The 23,287-nt window shown below is 36.8% G+C and overlaps 1 protein-coding gene across 4 annotated transcripts in view; it reads right to left on the bottom strand.

Annotated features, from left to right (window-relative positions):
• The window catches only part of CNTN4 (contactin 4), a gene marked incomplete at both ends in the record, with an annotated part of 500,648 nt that overhangs the window by 466,985 nt on the left and 10,376 nt on the right, over window positions 1–23,287 (bottom strand). The gene's annotated exons all lie outside the window — the stretch shown is intronic.

Raw genomic sequence — 23,287 nt, forward strand, 5'->3', positions numbered from 1 at the left:
TTAACATCTCACTATTTCATAATTAATAATTTATTTGTCACTGGCATCCTTTGAATAGAACCAAGCCCCAAATTATCATTCAAATGATGAGCCTCAATTCTCTACTAGTAATAGTAGCTGATAGGATACTAGTTACATGTACTGAGTCTAGCAGCTTTAACTTTCAAAGCCAAAATACTATAAAGTCAGAAATATGTTGAGAACCAATATATCATAAGTTAAAAATGCACACTATAAAATGTATTGCTGAAAAATTTGAGAAATACCATATAATATTATTTTCAATATATACATATAAGTTATGTATTTAGTGAAAATTTGTTTGATGTTCAGATGTTTAGACTTGGGTCCTATCCAATATATGTTGTTATGCTTATGGAAATATTTCTTCTGGTTCACAAATCTAGTTAACCTTTATAAATGAATCACAATGATGTAGTAATCATGGCTGTTTTAAGCTTCCATGTACTCCATCAAAAAATATTACAACTGCAACTTCAAATGGAAAATCCAGTACCTCAACCTCAACTCTCTGGACCAAACACTCATGGTCCAGACACTTCAACCAAACACTTCAACAGCTGTCCAGCTATGGTCCTTGCACCTATCTTTTGGTTATATGGGTTATTCTACATAAAGTATCTATAAGCTTTTTAATCATGCTATGATTGCACTCTATTTAAATTCTGCAATGAGCAGCAACACCTTGCTCAGAGAGATTCCCTCAATTTTATGGCCCATATAAGATTGCATTATTGGCTATTTTATCATTTCTCCTGTTAAATCTCAGATTCCTACTACCCACTCATCACACCTAAAAGAAAATGAGAAAACCATGCTGCTCAAATAGAGGGTGTATGGTCATGCAAAATAACTGTTCTGGATGGTTTCTTTATAACATAGGAAATGTGATTAATAATGTGGTGTCTACTTAAAACTTTTTGCTAAGAAGGTTTGTTATATATTATAGCTTTATCTTTCAATATATATATATACACACATTGAGGCAAATATGTTAACATAAAAGAACATTCCAGCTACTACTTAAAATTATTTTTAAGTCATTTGACATATAACCAGTAGCAAAAATTTTCAGAACGTCTTGTATCTGTTTTTCTCTCTTTCTCTGTGACTCTGTCTTTCTGTCTCTCTCTGCTTTGTGGTTGTCGTCTAAATATGTAAGCTCTCAACTATTCCTCCAGCATCATGTTTGCCTACCTGCTACCATGTTCCTGGCTATGATGGTCATGGAGTCAACCTGTTAAACTTTTACCAGTCTCCTATAAACTCTTTTTCCTTTAAGTTGACTTGGTCATGGTGCCTTAGAGAAATCGGAAAGTTTCAAAAATTCTGTGATACACGTTAAAAATAAATTACATTCAATTGATGTGCAGGAAAAGAATCTTCTGAACATCCACTTGTTGATCACATTTTCAAAGTAGGCTTACATTGGCAAAAAAAAACAAAAAAGAAAGAGAAATGGAAGAACAATGAAATGACAGGTCCTCATCCATGGGCTGCACTTGCTTTAGTACCTCTGTTCTTGTATTTGACACCTGGTTTCTCATTTTCACAGAGTATGTTGATTTGGCTTGACTCTCTGACCAGCAAGAGCCAGGATTTCTCTTAACTCTTCCTCAGCAGTGTTAGGATTGCAGTAACACACCTCCAGACCCAGAACACCCAGATTCTTTCTTCACATCAATTCTGGAGCTTGAACTCAGGTTCCCAGGGTTTCTCAGCAAGCAGATAGTTTATTCTTTATTATTTATCAGATATGTGATCCGGAGAGTTTATTTGAGTTCTGTATACCTAAACTTGATCATCCTTAGAATGAGACAGTGCAAACTATGACAGCAATGATTGTTAAACTGTCGAGTTTCTGCTGTCCACTTGTGCAGCCCCCATCCATTAAGTAAACATTAGACAAATGCCCAGTCAGATATATACTGTGACTTTTGTTATTTTTACAATGTATTGCTATTTTTATTGCTGCATAATATGTGTACTGAGAAACTAATTTTTAAAATAAGATTTTTTAATTAAACTACAAGTCACATTATTTAAACACAAGCAAAACAAAGATACCAGAACTGAATCTGATCTATAATTTCTGGGTACAGGCTGGCCAGTTTTTCAGATGAAAATCAGATTGTGCAAGACCAGACACTGCTTCAATGACTAAGAAACAGAGACTAAAGAGGCCAGAGATCTAGGGTAAGACCAAATACTACTGGTTTGCAAAAGAAGTATCAATCAGTGACTACAAACAATAATCTTCTATGCTCATAGATCTGGGTCTTTGTCCCATCATCCTCAGGGACACCTACTCTGGCAGCAGATAGGAACAGATGCAGAGACCCACAGCCAGAGATTGCATGTATATAATGGAGAAAGACCATAAGTAGGAGATCCCTATTAGATGCCTCCCCTCAGAGCTTGCAGAAACCAGAGAAGAGGAGGTATTTGGGGAACCAGAGGGGATGAAGGACACTAAGACAACAAGCTCCTCTGAATCAACTAAGCAAGGTGCATATGATTTTACAGAACCCACAAAAACATTATGCCAAATCCATACTATACAGTCAGTTGACCAGGTGCAGATCTATAAAAGTTTTGGTTTAATGTCCTTTTGGGACTCTTGACTCTGATGCCTGGTCTTGGGATTCTTTAATTCCTTTTGGGTTGACATATCCAACTTTAAGATGATTGTTTTTCTTCATCTGACTATATTTTAATATGTCAGGTTTGGTTTTTATCTCTTAGAGTCTTGTTATTTTCTAATGAGAGACAAGGGGGAAAGAATCTGGAGAGAACAGGGGTGGGGAGAATCTTGGAGGGGTATAGGAAGTGGAAATGATAATCTAGACGCATTGTTTGAAAAGATAATCTATGTCTAATAAAAGGAAAAAATAATAAAAGTATAAAACAGTGCATGCAAACACTTTTGTACAATACTGTGTCCTTACTAATTATTTAAAAGATTTCAGTTAGCTTTAGGAAATATTATGTTATAGAGAGGAAAGTCTACTTTCCTTAGATCATAAATGGTTTTAAAGCCTGGAAAGAAAAAAAAGTCAAAAAGAAAACCTTTTTTTCCCTTTGAAAATGTCTTTCATATAAGAATATTTATTACTGTAATAAACAACTTGAAAAAATTGGTTTAGTTACACCCGAATATTTATTATGTGGATATTTATTGTCCAGGTTTGTGTGTGTGTGTGTGTGTGTGTGTGTGTGTGTAAACATTTATGTAAAAGGGAGGACTGTAAAGGTAAAGGCACAAGTAAATGCAGATCTGACTAAGCTTCTTGGTAGGGATTTGGTTCCTGGCAAGTATTTGAATTTAGGGGTCCTTCATTCCAAACTTTACTTAGTTTCTATGAGAGGTCCACAAGCATCCTCTTTTATTGTGGGAATACAAAAATCAATGTGATGCACACATAAACCTGAGGAACAGTGCTGACTCTTTATCAGTATAAAGTTTTACTCATCAGTATCAACATTAAAATATCCATGAGAATGTGTGTATACATACTCTCTAACTTCAGTTCTAAATAGCAATATCAAATTTGAATGGGCTCCTTAAATTCTAATGTTTTGTGATTAGAGTATTGACAGGCAAACACAATGTGTTCTCACTTTCTTCCATTCCTTTATCCTTTCTGATGCATTTTCCTCCCTTAAACCAAGCCAGAGAATTCCCCCATAATAAGGGCAAGAGAAGTTTGAATACACAAGTTTTCAATGCTAATGCCAGTTTACAGGACACAGGGACTGCTCAGGACTCCTAGCACCACCAACTGGGTTCTGTGATAGGACTAAGAAGGCTGTTCACTGACACAGCAAGTAAATATTAAAATCAGAGGAGCAATCTTCTTTGATATGGGGAGACATTAACAGAAGCGAAAAAATCCCCAAAAAGACACTGCCATGCTAGAAGCACCTGCTGAATTTCCAGTGTGTTACAACCTCAAAACAGGCTCAGAAATACAGGCTGTAAAAGAGAATTGTAAAAATCAATGCTTGGGGCAAACACGGCATGAATAAAACTTTCAGTAGCTGCTTGGTTAGAAACTGATGGATGTAAAAATATTCATTATGAGGAAGATAAAATTGGATGATTCCCGTGATGTTTTCTCCTACCATACTTGGCATTTGCTTTTAGATGTATTTCTCTTATACATCCTAGTAATAGGTTTACAGGGGAACAAAGCAGGCCGTATCATGGAATTCATGAATGGTACTAAGTCACTTCCAGACATCCTAGGTTTGATAACATTGAAACCCCCTCTGTCATAGTCCTTTGATAACAGTGTAATTTTACACAAGGGATAGTTCAGATTAGGTCTGTGCTATTTACTCTCACTTGGCTCTTTCCTAGGTACCAAGCACCACTTCTCAGGTGCCATCTTTCATGCCTTTAAGCTGCTGACTCTCTTTTGCACCTTTCAAGAGGAACAGCTGGGTTATAGTCACCAGATGTCTCCTGCTGCCTGAACCGCAGGCTGGAGTTTATCAGAATTATGATTCATGAGCTGTGAGTCAGGAAAGAAATGTCTTTCTATTTTGATTCTCCTCTTTTTTTAAAGCAAAAAAAAAAAAAAAACTCACTGTTTACTTTGGAAAAATCCCTTCAAACTCCATATGAAGTGTCATATTGAACCTTGAAGGCATTTTCCAAAGACAGAAAGGTAGTGTTTTCTTATTTGCTATCTACTGTTTAAGAGTTCAGTCAATGCCCAACAGAAAGAACATTACTGTCATTCCCATGGAACTCCTATGGACTCCTGTAGAACTAGGACTTGGTATAGAAATCATACCTGTTATTTCTAGTCCTCTACTGTAATGATTCATGAACATTACTTAGGCTTCTAGTAATTTGCATTTTTGCTACTATTTTACTTTTTATTGCTTATTTTATTTATTTACCTTTCAAATGTTATCCCTCTTGCTAGTTTCCTCTCCACAAGCTCCCTATTCCCTCCTCCCTCCCCCTGCCTCTAGGATGGCACTCTCCCACCTGCCCACCCACTCTTATGCATTCCCCTATCCTGGGTCATCAAGCTTCTACAGGACCAAGGGGCTTCCTTCCTACTGGTGCCCGATAAGGCCACCCTCTGCTACATATTCAGTTAGAGCCATGGGTCTCCAACATGTGTACTCTTTGGTTGGTGGTTTAGTCCCTTGGAGATTTGGGGGTTTGGTTGGTTGATATTGTTTTTCTTCCTATGGGGTTGCAAACCTCTTCAGCTTCTAAAGTCCTAGGCCTAATTTCCCAATTGGTGTCCTCTCACTCAGTCCAATGTTTGGCTGTGTACATCCACATATGTATTGGTCCAGCTCTGGTAGAGCCTCTCAGGAGATAGCTATACAGTGCTCCTGTCAGTAAGCACTTTGTGGCATCAGAAATAATGTCTGGGATTGGTGTCAGAAGATAGGATGGATCTCTAGATGGGGCAGTATCTGGATGGCCTTTCCTTCAGTTTTTGCTCTACTCTTTGTCCATGCATTTTGTTTGACAAGAGAAATTCTAGATTACTATTTTTGAGGAGGGTAAGTGGACCTATCCCTCAACTGGGTGCTCTGCCTATCCACTATATATGATCTCTACCGGTCTATCTGCTCCTCAACCTCCAAGGAATTAGGCTGGGTAATATTTCTAATGATTAAGGCCTGTTGTTTTCCACCACAGGTGGAGGAAATTCTCCCTGTGCCCAGTATGCATCTGTTTAACTGGGACTCCAGAGTCTTAAGCAGGTTCTTGTACCATGGAGCTTTCAGACTCCTACCAGATACAAGGTGCATATGTATAGGTGTTCTGAAGCACAGTCAAAGACTCAAATCATATACAAAATTTATATTAACTATTTACATAAACTGTAAAGTTATGAGTAAAATGACCAAATAATTTTAGTGCACACTAATTCTGCTCTGACTTTCACCTCTCAAAATCCCAACACCAATTTTGTATAATAGAAATATGAAAATATCTGACATTATGACTTTAAGGATGTATGGCTCTCATTTTCAAACCTTTGAGAATTTATAAGAGGACCAGAATAATTATATAACATAATTAGAAACACATAATGATTACACATATAATATTGTGATACAAATGGTCACTAAAAAGAAAAAATTTCTTCCCCAATACTTAGACACATTTAAAGAATAGAACATGTATATCATAATATTTGTTGACTTTATGCAGGTGAAGGCAGGCATAAGATAAAATGAGGCCTGTTATTAGATGGGGAAAAAGGGGTAGGCAGGAATAGAGTTTTAGAAAGAAGGAAGGAAGCCGGAAAGAGAGAGAAGCAAGATGGAGGACTAATATGAACCATCTCCATATGGCACTGCATAGCTACAGGTTGTTATGAATATTGTATAAGAGCTATATTTGTATAGGATGACTTGTCTTGTCTAGGTAGGCAAATTATGTATCAATTAGATCAGTGTTTATTGTGTGGTGTTTTTCTTCATGCAGTGACTCAACTGAGTTCAAGAGAAGGTACAGTGGCAGGACACACAAAGTTTGCCATGAAATTGAGGTGTGTGGGGTTGGTGTGGCAGCAATCCACCAAGGGAAATTCCAGAGGGATTTACTGCTGGGACTGGTGCAGGGGGGGGGGGGGGAGCAGCTACGGGGAATGTGAGCAGAGTTCCTGGGTAGCAGAGAAGCAGCTGGGAAAAAGACTAACCACAGGGTGGCCACTGATGAGATGAATATAATTGTCTTAGTCAGGGTTTCTATTCCTGCACAAACATCATAACCAAGAAGCAAGTTGGAGAGGAAAAGGGTTTATTCAGTTTACACTTCCATATCTCTGTTCATCACCAGAGGAAGTCAGGACTGGAATCCAAGCAGGTCAGGAAGCAGGAGCTGATGCAGAGGCCATGGAGGGATGTCACTTACTGGCTTGCTTCCCCTGGCTTGCTCAGCCTGCATTCTTATAGAACCCATGTCTACCAGCCCAGGGATGGCACCACCCAAAATGGGCTGTGCCCTCCCCCCTTGATCACTAGTTGAGAAAATGCCTTACAGGTGGATCTCATGGAGGCATTTCCTCAACTGAGGCTCCTTTGTCTGTGAGAACTCCAGCTTGAGTCAAGTTGACACAAAACCAGCCAGTACAATAATGTTAATTCCATATTGCCCACTGGTGCCAGAGCTAACATGGGAGAAATGACTGGTGTCAGAGAGTACCTGAGAGCAGGGTGGCCTGGTGCCATGCTGGAATGGGTCCCCACCAGAGCCAGTCGCTGGACACCTACACAGCTGCCAGAGACTAAACCACAAACCAAAGAGTACACATGAAGGGACCCATGGCTCCAGCTGGATATGTAGCAGATGATGGTCTTATCAGGTGTCAAAGGGAGGAGAGGTCCTTGGTCCTGTGAGGGCTTGAAGCCTCAGTGTAGGGGGATGCCAGGACCAAAAGGTGGGTAGGATAGCACCCTCATAGAGGCAAGAAGAGGGGGAATGGATAGGGGATTCAGAAGGGGAAACTAGGAAAGGGGATTTGAAATGTAAGTAAAGAAAATATCTAATTTAAAAAAGTGTTTTATTTACAACAAACCCACAGAGATCTTTATAACATTAAATTTAATGTCAAGCATGTTTAAGCACCTTGCCTTATATAAGTGATAGAAGAGCTGTGATTGACAGGGCTAGCTGATTCCCCATGAGAATTTGTTCAGAATATCTTTCTCCTGGCTTTCTTTCCCATAAAGAAGCCAGAATATTTGTTCAGTAGCATACCTTGTTAAAAACTACCTTACTTTACATGTCAATGTGAAAAACAGAAAAAGCCCACAGAGAAAATAGAGTCTTTAAATCTCAGCTGCCTAGATTCAAACTATTTTTACCTTAACACAGTTATTGGAACAGACCACAGAACTTTCATTAAACAAGGTTAACCTAAAAGTAGGCTCACACACACACACACACACACACACACACACACACACACATATACATACACAAAATCAACTTCCCATGATTGATGTGAAAATTAAAAGGTATGTAGAAAAAAAATGTGTGTGATGTTTTGGATATGGTTGTCCCACAGGAAGTGACATTATTTTCAAGTATGGCCTTATTGGAGGAGGTGTAGCCTTATTGGGGAAGAATGTCATTGAGGAGCTGGACTCTGCAGTATTGTACATATCTTCAAGTCTTGTCAGTGGGATCTAGAGACTTATCTTGGTTGCATTCAGAAGAGAGTCTTCACACATCTGTCTTCAGATCAAGCTATAGAACTCTTGGCTCCTCCAGCACCCTGTCTGTATGTAAGCTGCCTTGCTTCTCTCCATGATGATAATGGACTAAACTTCTGATTTGAAAAGACAGCCACAATTAAATATTTTTTCCTTTTTATTGGCTATCCCTATATTTACATTTCAAATGTTATTCCCTCCTCCCAATACCATTGCCCCCTCCCCAGTCCCCTTGCTTCTATAAAGGTGCTCCCTCTCCCAACCACCCACTCCCACCTCAGCACCTTGGCATTCCACTACACTGGGGGAAAATGAGCCTTCACTGGACCAAAGGCCTCTCCTCCCATTGCTGCCAGACAATGCTATCCTCTGCTACATATGCACCTGGAGCCATGGATCTCTCCATGTGAACTCATGGGTTGGTGTTCCTGGGAGCTGTGGAAGGTTTGGTTGGTTGATAATGTTGTTCTACCCATGGATTTGCAAATGCTTTCAGCTCCTTCATTGGGGTTCCTGTGCTCAGTCTGATAGTTAGCTGTAAGAATCCTCATCTATATCAGTATGGCTCTGGCTGAGCCTCTAGGGAGGCATCCAAATCAGGCTCCTGCTAGTAAGCACTTCTTGACGTCAATAATAGTTTATGGGTTTTGTGGGTGCATACGAGGTAGATCAAAGTCATCATTTTTAATAGTTGAGTAGTACTCCATTTTGTAAATTTAGCATGTTTTCTCTATTCTTTACTCTGTTTAAGGACATCTGGGTTCTTTCCAGCCTCTGCCTTTTATAAATAAGGCTGCTATGAACATGGTTGGGCATATGTCCTTGTTAAATGTTGGAGATATGCCCAGGAGTGTAATGGTAGGTCGTCAGGTAGTTCTATGTCCAATTTTCTGAGGAACCACTGTAGTGATTTCTAGAGTGGTTGTATCAACTTGCAATTCCACCAACAGTGGAGAAGTGTTCCTCTTTTTCACATACTTGCCAGAATTTGCTGTCACCTGAGATTTTGCTCTTAGTTATTCTGACAGTATGAGGTAGAATCTCAGGGTTGTTTTTATTTGCATTTCCCTGATGACTAGGGATGTTGAACATTTCTTTAGGTGCTTCTCAGCCATTTAGTATTCCTCAGTTGAGAATTCTTTGTTTAGCTCTGTACCCCATTTTTAATAGGATTATTTGATTCTCTGTAGTCTAACTTCTTGAATTCTTTATATATATTAGATATTAGCCCTTTATCAGATATAGGATTGGTTAAAATATAATTTTTCCAATTTGTTGGTTGTTTTTTTTTTATCTTCTTGACAGTGTCCTTTACAAGACATGCTTATATGGCTGTTTCTTGAGGGGTTCTACCAGCACCTGACCAATAGAGATACAGATACTTACAGCCAACCACCAGACTGAGCCTGGGGACACCAATAGAAGAGCTAGAGGAAGAACTGAAGGATCTGAAGAGGGATGGGAACGCCATAAGAAGAACAATACTAACATCTGAATCACTCAGAGTTCCTAGGGACTAAACCACTAACCAATGTGTATACATGGAGGGAACTAGGACTCCAGATACATATGTAGCAGTGGATGGTCTTATTTAACATCAATGGAGAGAAGGAAGGCTTGATGCCCCAGTGTAGGGGGATGCTATAGGGGTGTGGCAGGAGTGGGTGAATGAGTAGAGCAGCACTCTCATAGAGGAAAAGTAGAGGTTAGAGAGGGGACGGGATGGGAAGATTTGTGGAGGGGTCACTGGGAAGGGGATATCTTTTGAAATGTAAATGAATACAATGATGAATAAAAAAATCAACAAGAAAAAAATAGGTGTCTTGGTCATGGTATTCCTTCACAGCAGTAAAACCCCAAGGCAGCACTTATATATGTGCCTATATATAGGTATGTAAAGTTATATGGATCATAACTTTAGGGGGCAGTCAGCAAACAATTGCCACTGCTATCTCTAAACTGAAAAAAATCACTGATGACATATCATCTTCTCCTAACTGACAGTTCAGAATCTTGAGAACAACAACCATTTTCCTTGTAGGCTAATATAAAATAAACATGTCCAATGGATGCACTACTATTTGTAGGGTCAACTCATTTAGATTTAAAATGATGTTTATATGAATTGAATTTAATTATAAAAATTCTCCTTTTTAACTCTAAAAAAGTAAGTATAGCCAGATTATTACAAGGTTTATATTTAAGGTTAAATTCCTCTGAAGTCAGAAGCATTGTAGTCACTCTTTGTTTTTGTTTTTTATTATGACCTTATGTATAGGAATGTCCAAAGAGGTATCTTTAATTCATGAAATTTAGACTTTGGGAATTAATTCATCTTTATAAACTCCTAGTCACCTCATTTGTTTTACCTAGTATTATTAAATTAATTAAATAAGTTAATTAAACATTAAATAATCAAGTCATTAAATTATTGAATTTTACCCAGTATTCTTAAATGACACTTTGATTTATTTCCCCACTCTTAGTTTAATGCCAGCCACATATGAAACAGATGTTAATAAATACTTCCAAGGTAATTACAGTGATTCCTCCACTAAAAGATGAGCCTCTGTCTAAAGGTGACCAACTTTGAGAGCAACGAGTGCCTGTCTGCTTAGGGATAAAGTTATTCTGCAGTTATCATTTAAGGAATAGAAGTGTGAAATTACTGCTGGTTGCTCACCCTGAGTGACCTGAGTATGTGACATGGCCAGGATGGAGCCATTCCTGTGCTTTCCTGGTAGAGGGGATGCACTCATACTTAATCTCAGCCTGTAACCGGGGGCCCTCTATCTCAGTGACACTATAGACACTCAGTGACACTCAGTGAGCATCTCTAGAACCTGGGGAACCACATTACAGAATTTCTTCAAATAGTGTGTTTGAAACTAAATATTTTAATTCACTAACATGACAGAACCTTAATGTGTATAGGGGCGGGGGTTAGGGGTTTACAGAGACACATATCTATGTTGCAAGTCAAAGGCATGCTGACCTGCCACATCCTTAAGTATGATGCAAGATTATGGGACCATATATTTATTTTTGTTAGAAACTAACATGTGTAATTTTCTTAGTTAATTTCCTAGTCTATGTACATACAAAGAATTTGTCCTCATGCTTAGGGAACATCTGTAGAATAAGATGGGGTAAAACTGGTTTGACAACTATATAAATGATAATTTTGGCATGCTGTGTGTGTGTGTGTGTGTGTGTGTGTGTGTCTGTGTGTGTGTGTGTGTGTGTGTGTGTGTGTGTGTGTTTGGACTTATAAGAGTATGTATGGATGTGGAGGCCCAAAGTCAACTTTGGGTGTCTTCACAATTGAACTCTACTTTATTTATTGAGACAAGGTATCTATGTGAACCTGGAAATACCAATATTAGTCCTGGTCTAGTTTAACAAGTCTGCTCACCTCAGGGATCTTCTATTTTTGTCACCTGAGTGCTAATATTACCTTCAGCTAGCATAGTTTCATGTAGTTGATATGTATCTAAACTCTGGCATTCACATTTATGTAATATTTTTGTAAACTAACCCATCTCCTCACATGAATAGTGTTATTAAAGTACATAGAATATTCATTGAACATAAATTTATTTACATTGGATATAACAGAAATAAATATGAAAAATACTTAGTAAGTCATATTTTTTGCCAGTATTTTGAAGGAGGTAACAAAAATACAATATGGCATTCAAAGACTATATTGCTATCAAAACATGGAATATTCCCATTAACACACAATCAGTTACAGCCCGAGTTCTCTGTTTCACCTGTCTAGTAGTTGATCATATCTATACTTTGAAGGGGAACCCTGATCAGTGCAATAAAAACAACTTTTATAAAACAGCTCAGCCCTCACCAGTTATGACCAAAACTAGAAGGCTCATACAAATAAGATTGAAATATCACATGAAAGTTGGCTTCATTTAAAAATGAAGAACAAAATTATAGAAGTGTGAACATATTCACATATACAATACAAAGGTATACGACAACCGCTCACTGCTGGCTTATTAAGATAGAATTCTGGAATCCCTTTTATATCCCAGACACAAGATTTCTTAGCAAAATTATCCTTTACGAGAACATACAGGTACCTAGAATAATTAATTTTAGTTTTCAAGTAATGAGTAGAAATGTTTATACTGTATGCAAAGAATTGGCTTTAAACACGATTAATTGTAATTTTTTGAACTGTCAAAAGAAAACAATTTCTCAGGAACTGTGTTCAAAATTACTCTAAGAAAATACGGCTCTCCAGTAAAATGATAGACCAAGAGGCAGAAACCATGCAAGCAGAGTGATGCATTATGATTTCAAATCAGCTTTTGCCTGTAAATTGATTTCAAACATACGCCAACAGGGTGTCAGGGAGTCCAATTTACATGTCATTCCGAAGTAATCAAGGTCCTCAAGGCACTGTACTTTTGAAATATACAAATTGTTAGACTGGCTGAGAACTTCTAGTTTTGTAATAAAACTAATGGAATTTTTTCCAGGGCTGTAATACTTATTGAAATATATGATTCTATGCAAATACATGTCTCTTTGGATCTCCCTAACACATTACTGGGAATAAACTACATATGACTACTTCAGTCAGTGACAGAACTATTGACATTGACTTTACTTCTTTTTCTCTTCCTGACTAATTCTTTATCAGATGCTGTTATATATCCAGCTTTATTCAGAAGCAGATGAAACATGACATCCAATTGAAATCTAAAATATTTTCAAAGTGTCTAGGTGTGTACATTGAAAGTATCATTTTTTTGTGGGACCTAACTCTGCAAATATAAAGGTGTTATATTGTTTTCTACCCCTAACACTCAGTCTACACATTATCATAAAACAAAACTTTGCTATCTCATGGGCCTCAGGAGCTTAATAATTTCAGGAGAATCAAACCCAAAATCCAGTCTTCCATTCTTCATATATAATGTGGAAACTTTTACTTTATCCTTGTTTTTTTTTTTTTTTTTTTTTTTTTTTTAACTTTTAAACTGAGATAACCTCAAAGGACCCATGTGGGTTTAAGACATCAGGAGAGTTAGAACAGGTAGAGACCTTGTGAAAAACTCATGCAAACTAATTGATATACTGCAGCTGGATATTTGCATGCATGTGGTATGTTCCCACTCTGCTATTTGTTGATTAATCAACAACCATTAAAACATGAGAGGTAAATAAATAGGATTAGTTGTTTATATTGGGTCTGGTATTTAAAGATATATCCCCAAACACTGATGAAATATATAGACCAGATATATGCTTTTGTCTATTAATGTATGTTAAATATGTGAGGAGGAAAATATAAAGTAGCTTTAAAGAATAGTATCCTATATAGGATCAAAGTAGGGCTGGCTAAAAAGAAATTTCCTTATATTTAGACTTTCTGTGTTGACAGTATCTTTCCTTAATATTTAGTCCCTAGACTCAAATTCCTTAATAAAACAAACACAAAATAAATGTGCACAGAAGACCTAGCTTGTTACATCTAGATCTATTTCATAACATCTGTGTGAGAATTTCTGAGGCTTTGAACATCTCTAAAATGTTTGTGATAGAGGATGGGAATACCAACTCTCCCTTTCATTTAGTTTTAGCAAACATAAAACAAATACTTTGACTTACAGCACATATCGTTGTATTTTCTCCTTTCTTTATTAGAATGTAGATAAATGGTATAAATATAGATAAAACAAAAGTTACTAGGACTTACACATGCTGTTTTGTCTGTCAGAGTCATATTAATTACCATGATAAGAACCCAGCACAGCAGAAAGGCAAGACCAAAATAATCCTTCAGTGACTGCTTCTCAGTCCTGACTGAAATGAAGTTCAGACTCCTGGCAATCAACACTCACTCTGTCATCTATTGACATATGGCCACAATGAGACTTTATTTTCCTGAGTTTATGCCTTAGAACTATGTACTTCATCTACTTGCCCAGAAAGCTTTTCTTCCTAAACAGTAACTAATCTCAAAAGTCATCTTCCTTGTACCTTGTCATACAAAGCTTCCAGACACAGATGACCTTAAAGTACAATCATACTTGCTTCTCCTAAGGGCTCTTGTTAGCTGATGATACAATTAACTGTCCACGAGTCAAAAACACTTTATTGCACACCTACAAGGTTCTGGGCAATATAGTCCCACAATTGTAGCACTGGTCCCTAAAGACACATCTTCTTTTGATTTGGACTTTCATGTAGATGGCAAGATGAGAAGATGACATGTACTAAATTGACATTAGTCTTTGTTAATTATAAGAAATATTGAGTTACTCTAACTAATATTTTTGAGATACTAAAATGTAGAAGTTCTGTTGTCAAATTTCTCTTTGAATTTGAAGATAAAATTTCATTTATTTAATTATGTACTTATTTATTATGTACAACAGATTCTGACTTATATACCTGCTGTAAAGTGGTTAAATTTAATGAATTAATGCATATCTTTCCCAACAGAATTTATTTTCTCAAAAAAAAATCATCTCTCAAGCATTTTGATAGATTTTTTTACCTAAAAAATGTGTTAGTATGTGGAATCTCAGGCTGTGGTCATAAAAAGTAAGAAAGGTTTAGAGAACGCACCACACTTGAATGATCAAGAAATATATTTTGTAATATGTGCTCATTATTTTGATTGTGCAATGATTTTAGTGATGTTTAGAGTGTGATGATTTATGAGTACCGTCATACAGTGGACATTTTTCATTTATCATTTATCATTTATCATATATCTATTCAGTATCATTATTTTTAGAAGAAGAGTCGTACATCTCTATACATAACAGTACATATATGCAGACAAAGCATGTACCCAATGGACAGAATGTCAAAGAGCACAGGAAAGAAACAATATTAAATGCTATGTGAAAATGCCAATGCATCTGTAGAAGAAAACATAATACTACTTTATCTTTTATCAGTACCTCTAAAAGCCATAAAATGCTTTTAGACAGCAAGTCTAACAAAGCATTCCCTTTTATTAAATATTTTTATTGCATAGTTTACATATTTATATTTCGAATGTTATCCACTTTCATGCCCCTTTGCCTGATTTTATGAGAATGCTGCTCCACCAAAACACCCACTCCTCACCTCAACACCCTGACATTCTTCTACATGGGGGAAACAAGGGTTCACAGGACCAAGGGCTTTTCCTCCTATTGATGCCAGACAATACCATCCACTGCTACATATGCAGCTCTAGCCAGGGGTTCCCCATGTGTACTCTTTGGTTGGTTGCTTAGTCCCTGTGAGATCTGGAGGGGTATGGTTGTTTGATATTATTGTTTTCCCTATGGGATTGCAAAAATCTTTAGCTCCATTCTTTTTTTTTTTTTTTCTTTCTCTAACTCCTCCATTGTGGTCCCTGTGCTTGGTCTGATTGTTAGATGCAAGCATCTTAATCTGTATCAATAAGGCTCTTTCAGAGCCTTTCAGGAGACAAACATATCAGGGTACTGTCAGCAAGCACTTCTTGGCATCTCCTAAACTGAAAGAAAAGGCCATCTCTGATTCTTTTGCCTACTTTTGGGACCATTCCCTCTTACTGGATCACCTCATACAGCCTTTATGTGAGGAGAGAGAATAGTCTTACTACAACTTGTATGTCATATTTGGTGGATATCTATCAGAGTCTTTCCTTTTTCTGATAAGAAATGGAGGGGTGCATCAGGGGAGAAAAGTAAAGGAGAAAGACTGGGAGGAGAGGAGGGAGTCGAAACTGCAGTCATAAAGTAATATATGAAGGAAGAATAAGTAAAAAAGTAAAAAAAATCTATAAAATCATAAGGGCATATTTTCAAACTTTATGTTTTCTATATTGAAAACTGGGCAAAATCCTAAATATTATAACCTACCAAAATTAAGCTAAGAAGATATAAAAAGTTACTTAAGCAGAACCTTAGCAATCATGACAACTAGTGCTATCAGGAATGTGGCGGAGGGGGAATCATATTTCCCTATTGGAGGGAATGTTAGCTTCCACTGCTGCTAGAATCACTAAGATAATTTCTCAAAAGTTTGACTGCCAATTCCTGAGGGAATACTGAATCAAAACTACCTGTTAAACTGCTCATAATTCTGACCTAAAAGTATGTACAACTAAAAATGCAGTATTACTGTATTATAGAGGAAAAATACAATTGATATATTGGGAATGGTAACTACATTCTTGAAAGGATTCCGTGACTCTAATAAATAATTTATGGTTCAATAACCACCTTATGATAAGGACATACAATGACCAAACACACAGACCAGCCAGTGCTTTAGCAGCTTGGTGAACAAAAAGACACTTGAAGCGACATTAAAGGATCTGGCAAGGAAACACATAAATTGTGTGTTTGAGAGCCAATTGGGCTCCCAAAATTTTGGAGAATGGTGTCTGTGTTGAATTGCACACTACAACTGACAAATACTCAGCACTCTGTCAAAACATTGTGCACTCAAAGGCCTTCTAGTCATAACAATGTGGCATGCCAGGCTTGCTATTACTATTCCAGAATCCCAACTTCAATGTTTACATCCAGCCTCTTGAATTACCCATATGATATTCTGGGTGAGGGGAGAAGAGAGATGAAATAGGCCATAGCTCAGAAAGCTTTCCTGTATGCTGATATCAAATCATGAAAGCAATAGTCTCGTTACATTTCTTGGACTCAAATTATACATTACTATGTGTCCTGTTCATTTTTATATGTTAACTTCAAATATAAAAATAATAGTGAGAGAAAATTTGTTGTGGTAATCATAGGAATTCTTTGGTCTCATCAGATATAAATGAAACCTGACTCTAGGTTCCTAAAAGAAATTTACATAACACATGGAGATAAAACAACTGTCATTTACAGAGATAAAAATATAACAACATGTGTTTATTGCAGTCAGTGTAAAAATGGGATATTTTAGGTTGGATCATTACAATATTTAATATTTTAAACATAGATGAGACTTACTCTGACATTAGTTATTCTTAAAATGCAAGGAATACAATACTTGTGGATGAGCTAAATTTTAGATAATATAAATATGAGGCATTGAACCACACTGACTCACTTAGGAATGAGTCAGTGAGTCATTTCTCTTTTGGGTTCTTCTGCTTTAGTTAATAAAATGAGTTGCAGATGGCATCACAGTGTCTTCCAAAGCTTTGTACTGTATCACTGTCTAATTTTCATAAACCAATGTCTCAGAATAAGACAGGCTATAATAAATGCATTACATATACTTTAGTTTAGAGCTGTTTAAATACATATATATACAACTAAATATATATTATATACATATACAATTGAATATATATATACACACACACATACACACACAATTGAAATGGTGTTGCTTCTATATAACCTGGAGTAACTGTAGGAGAGGAGTAAGAGATAATTTTGGAAGGGCAGAAGTTCAAGCTCTAGAGAGGAAATGATAGTTTCTATTAAAAGAGGAAGAAAAAGAGAAGAATTGTGGAAGGGGTAGGCTAAGAGGGAGAGGCAGGAAAGGTAACAAGGAGGAAGAAAGAAAGAAGGGGAGCCATGTATACAATTAAGGATGTTTGAAAAATCTATAGATAAATTTTATCAGGTTTAAAAAATATATAAATATATGCATACATGCATTTATCCTATATTGAGAAAATGGTATAAGTTTCCCTGTTCCAATTAATATATTTATAATTCAACCCCTATACCTAAAGTTCAAGGATCATTGCAGAAAGAGAGAAGGGGAATTATAAGACCCAGTGATTCAGGATTTCTGAAGCAAGAGTGTCTTCTAGGTATGACAAGGAAGGTGTTTTTATAAAAGTCTCAACAGTTCGTTTGCATAAACAAGACCTACATAATAATTATGGTAGCTGACATGTTAATGGGGGTGTTAGAAAAATCCATTGGGCTCAGCTCCTAAATGAAGACATTAGGGAGACAATGGCCTCTGAAGGAGAATCTGGTTTCTCCAGGGAGCAGAAACCCATATTGATTATCCAATACAAAGTAGCCAGCTCTAAGCATATGGGCATACCATAACTATAAGAAGATTCAGTAACTCATGTGAACGTGGGTGTGTATGTTTGAGGTAATACAAGGGACTAAAGTGAAATAAATGTGAGAGAGAATTCACAGAATCAAAAGAGATAATCAAATTTTGGAATACATGGGCTTAGAAACCTCAGTGTAGACATAACCCATGCCTTGACATATATGGGATCTGAAAATGTAAGTGGTAAAGTGAATTTCTAGATGTCTCTGATGTTTGTAGATTATTAGTAGGATAGTGGTATCTCTGGATATTTATCTCAATAACTTTCAAGGAAACAGTAAAGACTAAATTTCCATAAAGATTTTTAAACAGTGAACAAAGCTTACATTTATTTAAAATTAATTAATTTACTCTGTTTTGTAGATTTACTGAATTGAAGATGAAGTTTAAATAATAAATTTATTACCAGGCAGTAGTGGCACATACCTTTAATCCGAGCACTCAGGAAGCAGAGATGCAGGTGGATCTCTGAGTTCGAAGCCATCTGTGTCTACAGAGTGAGTTTCAGGGCAGCCAAGGCTACCCAGAGAAAGCCTATCTCAAAAAAATAAAAAAAAACTAAAACAAATAAATTAATCAATTATGAATATAATTGACAATCTTGCTTATGTCTCCCATTCTAAATGTAACTGGAGAGAAAATGCAGTGAGAATTGTACAGAAACTATAATATATCTAGAACATCAACTTCAAAATAGCTAGTTTTATCTCAACCAGACACCAGCTATAGTCACTAGACAAAGGAAAGACTCATCTGAGGAAATGTCTCTTTAAGACTGAGCTGTAGGCAACTTTATAGGGCATTTTTCTCAATTACTGATTGATGTACGAGGTCCTACCTTATTATGGGTGTGGCCGCTCCTGGGCAAGTGGTCCTAAGTTCTATGAGAAAGAAAGGTGAGCAAGCCACTGAGAGCAAGCATGTACACAGCATGTCTCTATGGCCTCTTCATAAACTCTTGTTCCCAGAATCCTGCCTTGTTTAAACACCTGCCCCAACTTCCTTTAGTGATGCGGAAGAGTAGGCCAAATAAACCCTTTTCTCCCAAATTTTTTGATCATGATATTTCATCTTGGCATAGAAACCCTAAGACAATCTAGTATAAATATTATATTACAACCCAGGTCTATGTAGCAATATTACAGCATGGAAATAACCTTCTCAAGAGGTTGTCTGAAGAATCCTATAGAAGAGAGAAATGGAAAATGGGGAGGAAGAACTGCTTTTCACTTGACAATCTCTGTTTTCCAAATATCACTGCGTTCCAATTATAAACATCTGTCTCATTTGTAAGGTGCAACTTCACAGCGGGATTCTCTAGAGAGGATCACCTCAGAGTCTCACAAAAGCAGTAAATGGTTGACCCTGACAAATATTGCTGCATTTTAAACATCTAACCTTTGCTCTGAGAAGATAAGAATGTTATTTTGGATTTGCTTGCTTCTTTAATTTCATACGTGTGGGAGGGTGCAATATTCTTTCCTACATAAAAGAATATAGTAGAGTATTTCACATGTTCTCTCAAAGGAGCACAGAAACAATACATATAAAACATCTTGCCATATATGAACATATTAGTATAGTGAATTTTAAACAAATACATTAAAACTTTATTCATTTCTTCACAGAGGGAGGTGAACAGTTCCAAGGTGTGTTTAAACACAATTTCATTAGCTTTAAATCTGCATTCTATGGCAAGGTATAATTAGACTTAGAAAGCAGAGGGGTACAAGTAGGAAGAAAGAACACAGCTGAGTTTGGTCACAGGGAGTGATAATGAATATTACAGCAGGGGGTGGAAAGAAAAGCAAGGCAACAACTCACAGAGAAATAAAATCTAGGGAGCCAGGGGAGGAATGTCTCCCTGGAGGAAAGCAGAAACCACCATGCTGTGGTTAGTTATGAACAACAAATATAGCAGTATAAAGGGGGTAACATACATCATTCCATGTTTTATTTTTTAGTTATTAAGTAGCAGATCACTACTGCGGATGGAGCAGATGAACTGCAAAGCAGAGCTGCCATTAAGGACAAGGAGGTTAAGTGTAAATTCTGGAGACCAATGCAGGATCTGTTGGAAGGACCATGGTAAACTCAGGCTGCTGTTATCCAAGATAAAGTTGGTCAAATATACCTCCTCTGTTAGTATTTGTGTCTTTATGAGGAAATATTTAATAAGTGCAACTTCTGGAAGAAAGTGCTTATCTTGAGTTCAGAGTATAGTGCATAGTGGTAGAGAAGCTGTGACAGTATGTTGGGCTAGCTGTGCTGATGGTGATATACAGGACTAGCTTTAAATGGATGCCAATTTATGCTGGTGTTCAGGTCACCACCAGCACCAACACCAGTACCAGCACCAGCAGCACCAGGACCAGCACCAGCACCAGCACCAGCACTGGCACCGGCAACAACACCAGCACCAGCACCAGCACCACCAGCAGCAGCAGCACCTCCTCTTCCTCTTCTACTTTTTCCAAATTCATCTTTTTCCTACCCCCTCCCATTCTTACACTTCCCCCTCCTTTTTCTTTTCTTTCTTTTCTTCCTCCTCTTCTTCCTCTTTCTTCTCCTCACTCAGGGGTTGCTATGTCAGCCATTGGACAGATCATCAAAATGCCATAGACACAGAGTAGATTTTCTCCTGTGTTTCATGTTCCCCTTGACTTGTTTGACATCTAGCTGCACTCTAACATGAGCACAATGTTCTTTTGGTTGTACACATGACTCTGTGGTATGTTTGGAGCAAAGTGTTTGATAAGGGGGTTACTTGTATTTTATACTAATTAAGATTATATATGCATGGCAAACCATGAGACACCCAACCAGAAAGCTGAGAGAGTCACGGAAGATATACTGGGTTATGAAAAATTGGGTTCTGTTTATATTTCTCTTCATGTGTCAGGCTTTAAAAGCACCAGTGAAGAAAGGCAGAAAGTAAGAGAGCTGGGGTAGATGTGAGACAATATGGTTCTCCTCATTAAACATGGAAAATTCATCTTGTGAGTACCTGACAAAGAGTTACAGACAAGACAAAAACACCTTTGTCCTTTTGTACTCGAACATTATGTGTTTATAACCTGTAGATACCACATTATATATATATATATATATATATATATATATATATATATATATATATATATATATATATGAGTGTTTGGCCAGCATGGATGTAAATGAACCATTTATATGCCTGGTACCTGTAGAGGTCAAAAGAGAGCACCAGCACCCTGGAATAAGAGTCAGAGATGATTGTGAGCTTCCCCCTGAGTTCTGAAAACAGAACTGCATCCTCAGCAAGATGAACAAGTGCTCTTAACTACTTAGCAATCTCTCCATTCCCCAGAACATTAATTTTAATGATAAAAGAAGGAAAGTAAATGTTTCATTCATCTTCATTCTATACCCAAGTCTGACTTCTCAAACAAAAGTCAAGGAGGAAAGTAAATGTTTCTCTAATAGTGAACCCCTCTGCAGTGTCACATGGAGTTCTTCCCTGGGAAAAGGAGCAGAAAGAAGTCACCAGGGAGAAAGAGGGCATGTGTGGGTGATTTTATAAATGGGAGGCAAACAAAATCCTCATCTCTTTCAATTATTTTTGTCTGGGAAGAATGGCATCTTTTCTGACACATCATACTATTATAGCCCTACAGTAAGCAAAATTGAAATTTGTATTATGTGTTATTGATCCAATACATATTTTAAGAGCGTTGCTACTTACTCTTTAAACACATTTTAATTTTATTACTATTTATTAATTTCATAAAATAATGGGTTTGATTTTGGCACTTCTTACTTGTGTATAATAGAATTTTATTATCTTTAATTTCATTTTATCACAGTTTCCTCCCCTTCTACTATCTCCTTCCAACATCAACTTCCCTGTACTTTAATGTATTATTTATATCATTTTCTCTTTTCTCTTATTATTGTTACACATATGTACACATATGAAAGTATAAATGCAGTCCATATAGTGTTGCTCATGTGTACAGTGTTTTAGACCTGACCACTTGATAATGGATAACCAAAAAGAGTGTTCATGCCTAGGTAACATTGAATTTCTATCCCTCAGCAGTCATAAATTGTCTAGTTCTTCATCTAGTGATACATCTTTGTAAGATTTCCTCTATCCACAATAACATACAAAAGAGAAGAAAATTTTGTGCAGAAATAGAATCAGAAAAATAGCATGAGGTCAGGTATATTTCAATGGAAAATTTATTGATAAAGAAACAACATTCAATTCAGTCTTTTGAGATGCATAGTTAAGTCAAATGATGGGGTTGGGCAACTCTAACTACTATCTAATACTAATTATTCTCTTCATCATAGAAGAATTCTCTCCCAGTCCTGTTCTTGTTGAATACAAACTTATTTTCTCTTTTGCTTGATGTTTCTAGGGGTTTATATAAATGATTTATTATGACAGATAATGCTTGGGTATGGCTTTACCCACTTATAATAATGTTTTTAAGGTTCATTCACATTGTTAAATATAAACATACTATTTCCTTTACATTTTATTGATAAATAATATTTTATTGTTTGGGCTACTGCATCTTACTACTTATTCTTACCAAATGATAAATATCTGAGTTGCTCTCATTTTATGAAGCTTATTTTTCTGAATATGGAGTACTGCTTAATTTTTTTCTCAATGCTATTTACATGTCACTCAAAAAGATGGTTTTTTTAAAAAGTCTAATTTTTTCACTTTCATTTTTTTTTGCTATATATAAATCTATAAATCAGGGAATCTTTAGGAAGGTGTCTCCTGTGGCTATGATTAAGCCCCCTACCCCATCTCTGTGGCTGTCTCAGTAGCTCTAGCCGAGACTCTTATCAATAGGGACCGTTGGAGTGCAAAATGGCCATCTGTAACAAGGAAACACTTTCAGTGGATGCACTAGTACACCAACCTAGCCAAAAAATCTTAAACCCACATATTTTTTTCTGTCTACAAGATGTGCAAGGTTAAAAGAAGAAGAAGACATTGAAGCAATGGACA

Source organism: Micromys minutus, assembly GCF_963924665.1.
Source record: "Micromys minutus genome assembly, chromosome: 3".
Taxonomy (NCBI): Eukaryota; Metazoa; Chordata; class Mammalia; order Rodentia; family Muridae; genus Micromys; species Micromys minutus.